This window comes from Mirounga leonina, unplaced genomic scaffold (assembly GCF_011800145.1).
Source record: "Mirounga leonina isolate KUSES-001 unplaced genomic scaffold, KU_Mleo_1.0 Mir_204, whole genome shotgun sequence".
NCBI classification, from domain to species: domain Eukaryota; kingdom Metazoa; phylum Chordata; class Mammalia; order Carnivora; family Phocidae; genus Mirounga; species Mirounga leonina.
Genome location: NW_023270513.1, coordinates 8886859 through 8895111, shown reverse-complemented (window position 1 = coordinate 8895111; position 8253 = coordinate 8886859). Strand labels below are relative to the sequence as shown.

The window sequence follows — 8253 nt, the reverse complement described above, 5'->3', positions numbered from 1 at the left end:
CTTCTTCTTCTTCTTCTTCTTCTTCCTTTCTTCTTCTTCTTCTTCTTTTTTAACATATAATATATTATTTGTTTCAGAGGTACAGGTCTGTGATTCAACAGTCTTATGCAATTCACAGCACCCACCATAGCACATGCCCTCCCCAATGTCTATCACTCAGCCACCCCATCCCTCCCAACCCCCACCACTCCAGCAACCCTGTTTATTTCCTGAGATTAAGTATTCCTCATATCAGTGAAATCGTATGATACACGTCTTTCTCTGATTGACTTATTTCGCTCAGCACAATACCCTCCAGTTCCATCCACGTCATTGCAAATGGCAAGATTTCATTCCTTTTGATGTGGTATATATACACCATAATAGCTTTTCAAATGGCTTTTAGGTGGTTGTTATTCCACTTAAAAAGATTCTCTTTTCTCCAAATGCAGGACCATGAATGTTTCCCACCCCTGTCTGGCAATGCTACTGGTTTCAGATAGCAAAAGGCTTAGGAACAGAATAGCCTCACCACTATTGTGCTCCTTTGGTTGTGTCTGAGTCTCACGTTTCTCACTGAGGACTGAGCCAAGCAGACATGGTTGCAGATCACAACTTCTTCAGAAAGGTTAGCAACAAGAACTATGGTAAGTTGCCTGCGTATGTATGTCCCAACTCATTTGCCCCAGAACTGGAGGATGCTACCTGCAAGAAATTAAAAAAAAAATCATTTGAATCTTCATTTTTACCTCATTTGGTAAGGTACAAAGTGGTAAATTAACTTGCCCAGGGATAAAGAAACTCACTGTTAATTAGATTTTGAAATGTGGCTAAAAATAAACCTCTCACTCAAATAATCTTTCTACTTCACCTGTCTGCCTCTGTGCTGAGAGAAGAAAGTGCTCTGTAAATCTCCCCAAAACCAAGGGCACCAATGGTAGGTGGAAAGCATGGAGCAGATTAGCTGTGGCTTAGTGAGAGGCAGAGATTGACATTGATAGGAATTTTTTACTTCACTAACAGCTTTTTCTATTATCCTCTGCCTATAGCAGCCATTATTTGGAGTATACACAGGACTTGTGTCCCTTCCCCCAGTTATCTCATTTTATGTACCGTCAAGTGCAAAACAATACTTTCCTAGGCCTTAGAACACACCTTTCCCTCTAAATATAATGGATATTAATTAATTAATGTACATTTTGCATCCCTTCAATGTATTAGGCATTGTTTTAGGTACTGATGATAAGATGGTATATAGGCAGACATGGTCTCTGCACTCATGTAAATTGTAATCACATACTATATCCACCCCATCCTCTCCACCCAAAGAAATAATACTCATTTATTAATAAATGCATGTCTCTTGAGCATTTTAAATTATTTTTTTTAATTTTCTCAAGATAAATTAAAATGTTTTAAATAAAGTGTAGTATTCCTCCAAAAAACATGCTATTTTACTAGAATGACCATACACTAGGCTGACCATATATTCTGATTTGCCTGGAACAGAACTGGTTTACATTTGTTATTGCAATGTAATCAATAATGATACTACCTTTCACTCTTTAAAGTGTCTTAGTTTGGATAATGGCATATGATCACTCTGCCATCTGCCCATTCACACAATCTAGGTGATACCTTTAACATTTACACCTATTAATACCCACACATATCCCATAAATTCTATCTTCCTAATTTCTAAATTTAGCTACTTCTCTCTGTACCATCTTTATTCTAATTTAGACAACCATCATCTGTTTTTTTATTATTATTATGTTATATTAATCACCATACATTACAGCATTAGTTTTTGATGTAGTGTTCCATGATTCATTGTTTGCAGATAACACCCAGTGCTCCATGCAGTACATGCTCTCTTTAATACCCATCACCAGGCTAACCCATCCTCCCACCCCCCTCCCCTCTAGAACCCTCAGTTTGTTTCTCAGAGTCCATAGTCTCTCAAACCATCATCTCTTTATTACTTATTCTTACCAGCCTTTATCGGTTCCCTCTACTTCCAATTTTGCCCATTCCAATAAACATATTCTTCATTTTTTAAAAGATTTTATTTATTTATTCATAAGAGACACAGAGAGAGAGAAGCAGAGGGAGAAGCAGGCTCCCCGCTGAGCAGGGAGCCCAATGCGGGACTCGATCCCAGGACTCTGGGATCATGACCTGAGCTGAAGGCAGATGCTTAACCATCTGAACCACCCAGGCGCCCAAATCTATTTTTCACTAAAGTGATCTTTCTGAATTCCAAATTTGATGCCACTATTCTGTTGCCTAATTCTTCCAAAGATTCACCTGTATCTAAAAACAAAAACAAAACAAAACAAAACAAAACTTCCTTACTATGGTGTATTAAGTCCTGCAGGTCTATCTTTCCAACCTCATTTTTATAGCTCTACACTTCACCACAATTCTCTGCTCCAACCATGCTGAAGTACTCACATTTTCATGAATGTGTGATGCATTTTGATATATTGATGAACTTGAATAAATATTTTACGCTCTTGGAATATTCTTTTCCCACTTTTCATGTGACTAATTTTCCTTCAGCTCCTAATTTAGAATTATCTTCTGGAAAGCCTTCTCAGATTTCTCTCCAAGTCTGACTTAGGTACCTCTCTGTGCCTTGATAAGATCTCATGCTTCCATTATAAACTGGGTCATACACTGGTTATTATATTCTGAGACATATATTGAATTTTTCTTGATCAAGTGTACATCAAGAGAAATAGAAAACTTCCTTGCATGCATTAGATATTCAAAACACATTTGTTATTGAATAAATTAAGGAAATGATAGAATCATAGGTGCAAGATAAAATTAATATTGTTAGAAATTAGCAGTCAGCATCCCCATGCATCTTCCACCCAAATAACAACAGGTAAGCCTACTTGTAAGATTGTCCTGAAAACTTCCGATTGCAGATGAGATGGAATAAATCTACTCCATCCCATTATTCTTGATAATTATGGCTAAAATACCTAGATAAAACATAAAACAAATGAAAGAGGACTCTAAGATGTGGAGAAAATTAAAAAAAAAGACTGGCTGAAGATCTCAAGACTCAAGGAACAACATGACATTGTGTGTGTGTGTGTGTGTGTGCGTGCATGCACATATGTCGTCTCCTGTATATCCTGGACTAAGCACTGGGGAAGCCCAGAAGTGAAAAAAACTTTTTCAAAAAAATGGCTGAAAATTTCCCAAATTTTGTGTAAGGCATAAAGCTATGAATTCAAGAATTGAGTTTACCCTAAATGGGATAAATGCAAATAAATGTACATATAGACACATCATAATTAATCTTCAGAACTCTAAAGACTAGAAATCTCATAAAAGAAGAAAACAGAGAAAAGCAATATATGATTCATAGAAAAACAATGATCCAAATGACAAATTTCTAATTTAAAACCATGGAGGCCAACAAAAATATCCTTTGGGAATACTCAGGTGATGGAAACAAAGTTGACATGCTCTAAGATAATTGCTAAAGAAAGTTCTTCAAGCACAAAGGAAATAATAAGAGAAAAAAATTAACATCAAGAACATAAAAAGAGGGGCACCTCTGTGGCTCAGGTGGTTAAGCACAAGACTCATGATTTTGGTTCAGGTCATTATCTCAAGGTCCTGAGACTGAGCCCTGCATCAGGCTCTGAGCTCAGTACAGAGCCTGCTTGAGATTCTCTCTTCTTCTCCCTCTGCCCCTCCCTGCCTCTCAAAAACAAATAAATAAATAAAAATTTAAAAAGAAAGAATAAAGAAGGAGACTGGTCACAAAATGGGGAAGGAAGGCTGTGGGGCAGTCTCATTGTGCCCTGAGCCAGCTTTGGAGCAGGGACTGGGAGGAGGCATCTCCCTTCACCCCTCCTATGCTGGATTGTGCTTCTGGGCCCCCAGATTCCCCTTCACCTCAACCTGACCCCCTTCCTGCCATCCTTACATTGAGTGTAGGAACCTGAAACCCTGCAACAAAATGGTGAGACCTAATGTGGCCTTCTGGAGTGATTGACACCCAAATAACATGTCTATGTCTCTCTGACTCTCTTTCTGTTTTTGAGTTTCTCCCTCTCCCTACTTATCCTGACTGAGTGTGTCAGAAGCCAGGACTTTTTCTCTGGGTCCCTTTCCAAAATGCAGCCACCACCATCACCAACCTCTACAAAGAAAGAAAGCATGGATACCCATCAGTAAAGTTTTGATATTGGAATTCAAATTGACTATCAGCAATGCAATAAGTATGTGTTGGTTTGGGTTAAAGAGCCCTGAATAACTATTCATAGAGAAGATTTGGTCAGCTTCCTGTGTGGAAAAGTTCCTTCACCACAAAACTCTAGAGCTCCCCAAGACTGACTGTAGTGTCCCCTAACTGAGCTACTTCAATGGAAATCAGCTCATCTATAGAGACTAATTTGCAACCCTTCTGGGAAAACATAGCTCTGCATGGTCTTAGTGGTACAATGGATAGTATAAGCATGCATTTGAGTACCCCAAGCTCTCCTACACATATAAGCAATAGATGGAATGCTAGTTGAAGGATAAATGGACTCCATGATGTCAATGTGAACACTTTCATATCAGAAGAAATGGCACTCCACTTGGACAATGGTGGAACAGAAGGTGTACCTTAGCCCAGTGTGGCCATTTGATTACAGACTTGCCAATCCATAAACACAACAGAATGATCTAAACTGCAGACATTTTCACACCCACCATGCTGCTTGAAAGCCACTTGATCCCCAACTATTATTGCAAAGGAAGCATGAGCCATCTTCCCTTATTAACTGTTTAAAACAAGTGAATTCTATAGTGGTTGCCATAAAAGGAAGTTCTAGGTATTTACAGTAGATGATTCTTGTAACTATGGCTTTCTTAAAACTATAATCCTAGCAGAGGATATCAGATATCATGTAGTCATTAACAAGATTATCACAGGGAAACATATATCTGTTCCAAGGCTAAAAGTGACCTTACTTATATTTATTCTCAAAGGGAAAGGAAATATCAGATATTTACTTGATTATAGAAGGCCTTTTTTTGGTCCATTTCCCGCTGTGTTGATTATTTTGCTTCAACAGTATTGCCAGTTTCTTAAAATTATCTCAAACCCATGATTTGGCTTCCTGTCAAATCTACAGGCTTCCATTTTTTGCAGCAGCACTGTACCATGCACCTGGTTTCTGTATAGTCACAGTGTGCAATTTCTAATGATTGGGCTGTTCCCTGTTTTTAGTTTTCCATGCAGTTTCTAGTTCTGGTGATTATGTGATGTAAAAGGGTTCTATGATGGACATGCAATGTACTTAATCCATACACAGATCTTTATTGGATTCACTTTGTGTGTGTTAGTGCTCTAAAAGTAACAATATTATTAAATTGTCCCCAGATAAACCCTGTAGGCTTAAAATTCTCAGTTTTAAGACAAGGACTACTCCTCAAACAGGATACTATTCTTATGGTAAATGTAATTATGTAGACTCCATTCAAGGGTGACCTAAAGTAGAGAGGTCATGAACTTTGAGAATGGGGTTCCTTTTTGGTTCAGTATTAGCAAGATGGAGATGGATGGTGGGGGAGGGTAGGTATTCTAGTCTTTCGTGTCCTGTTCTACATTTTTCATGAATGCCCTACTTTGTGCAGTTTCCATTGGGATGGTGGAAGATAAAGGTCTTTTATCTGCTAACAATGTGGTCACAACTTAAGTAGAAAAGCCGGACTCTTCAGTCCCTCTTCTAACAAGTGCAGTTTGGAATCTCATTCTGGAAAATATGGAATCACATGGATGTTCTCTAGATGTTAGGTAGCCCTAAATAAAGGTTCTGAGCACATTCCTCTTTTGAGTACATATAAGACCTCTTATAGGGGCTCCTGGGTGGCTCAGTCAGTTAAGCAGCTGCCTTTGGCTCGGGTCATGATCCCAGGGTCCTGGGATTGAGCCCCACATCAGGCCCCCTGCTCCGCAGGAAGCCTGCTTCTCCCTCTGCCACTCCCCCTGCTTGTGTTCCCTCTCTCGCTGTGTCTCTCTCTGTCAAATAAATAAAATCTTAAAAAAAAAAAAAAGACCTCTTATAGCTACAATGTTTTAGAACATGTTTCATCCTCATTTTTAATATCTTGAACTGAATGATAATCTGTTTTAGATGAAGAGTTGATGTCAGCCTGCCAGGTACTATAATTTATTCTATCATATTACTATATTATATATCAAGTAGGACAGTGAAAATGTTTCCTTGCAAACTTGTAGTATTATGTTCAAATAGCCAACATATTTTTAACCTTAAAAGACCATTGCAAATCAGTATAAGAATTTTCCAACAGTTATTCACAGCACTTTGTTAAAGTTTGCAGTTACATCAGCCATTTAGTAATATCTTTCTGTGAAGAAACTTTGCTAAGATAACCATAATATTTATTGACTGGGTGGGAGATGAATGGAATATTAGAAAGGTGTGAGCTGAAGTTCTGTATCCATTATAGATATAGCCCTTATTTTAAAAAGTCAATCCTATACTAAAAATAAGAATGAAAATGAGGTATTTCTAAATATTTGCAAAACTGTATCATTTTTTCTTTGAATATAACAGCAGGAAGAATTACAGCAATATGTCATTTTCCCTGAAACAGACAAGCCTTTGTATTACGAATACTTTCAAGCTTCTCTTTGCAGTATGCCCAGAAATGAATTTGGAATTATCTTTGTTTTTTTTCTATTGCTGTAAATTTAGATTCTGGAATTGGGATTGGTGGTGTAAACCATTGCTCACAAATGGCCAGAACTTCTTGTCCTAAAGGATTTTGAGATTGAGGAACCCCATTTAACCTCCCCTTTATGCCTTGGTTCTATTCTTCCTTCCAAGTTGAATAACATTTTTTTTTTATTTTTTGGTTGTTTTTGTTTTAGTTGGTGTTTTAATTTCAGTACCCTTAACTCTCGATTGTCAAATTTTGATAAAACATGTTCCATTTTCTTCAGTAAGAAAAAGTAGGTCTTAATGTCTGCCAACATACAATTTATATGCCTTTTTGCCTCCATAAACTTTTGAAAAACTTTAAAAAAAGAATGAAGAAAGATTAACCTAAAAATTAATATATCCAGAAAAACTATCCTTCAAAATGAAGGAAAAATTAAGACAATCTCAAATAAAAAAAATTAATAGAAATCACTGATTGATAGTAGTGTTCTTCAATAAAAATTGCTAAAAAGAGATTTTTTGGGGAGGGCAAGATGGCAGAGGAGTAGGGGACTCTGTTTCAACTGGTCCCCTGAATTTAGCTGGATATCTATCAAACCATTCGAACACCCACAAAATCAGCCTGAGATGTAACAATATATATATGGATCTCTACAAGCAGAAAATCAGCTGTTGCAAGGTATGAAGGGCAGAGTTGTGATTCTGCAGGCAGATATGGGAAGATAAACAGAAGAGGGAGGGAGCCACTATAAGCTGGCCCCTGGAAAGTGATGTAACACCCAAGTGCAAAAGCTTCCCAGTGATAACTTGCAGACCAGTAGTGGTGGGATGGGAAGGGCCTGATAACAGTGATCAAACAGGATCCAGGAGCTGGATGGTATGAGTGCACACAAGGGCCTGAGGCCAGCCACCCCCATCTCTGCCACTGCCCACACAGACCTGGGACCACTCAGGGTTTTGGAAGCACAAAGAACAGAGACAAATAGGGCCTGAGTCAACAGATGAGAGGCTTGTTGGGGGTGTGCACCTCCCATGGGAGGCTGCGGTTTTCAGCAGCGCTTACAGAAAGGGAGACTGTGTGTTCTGGATGGTTCAGAGAAGAGCGGACTGTGACTTCTCTGCCCTGGGGCAGAGGTCCGGGTGTGGACATTTTCCTTTGCTCTGACCCTCTGAAAAGGCGCAAAAAGCTGCCAGAGAACAAAAGCCCAAAAAAACAGTTTCCAAGGAGCCCAGCCCCCTGATGGGGGCAGGGCAACTCCGCCCAGGCAGAGTGGCTTGAAAAACCACACAGAAGGCCCCGCACACAGAAGGCCCCGCACCCAGAAGAAAAGCTGGAAGAACAAGAGGATGACAACCCTAGCATCCCCATAAAACTATAAAACCCCAACACCAGGGGAAAATAGTATATTGAGCTCCAGGTATTGCCTCACAGTTTGTGTACTTCTCAGATACAACTTTTTTTTTTCTTTTTATTCTTTCTCATGTTTCTTCTCTGTTTTTTCTTTTTACCTATTTCTCATTTCAACTAGATGTTTAATATAACATCTCATAGTAGCTTTTTAACTTTTAC

The 8253-nt window shown here is 38.6% G+C and overlaps 1 pseudogene; it reads left to right on the top strand.

Annotated features, from left to right (window-relative positions):
* The first annotated feature begins 577 nt into the window (after window positions 1-577).
* On the top strand, window positions 578-4954 carry LOC118025907 (annotated as a pseudogene).
* The last annotated feature ends 3299 nt before the right edge of the window (window positions 4955-8253 follow it).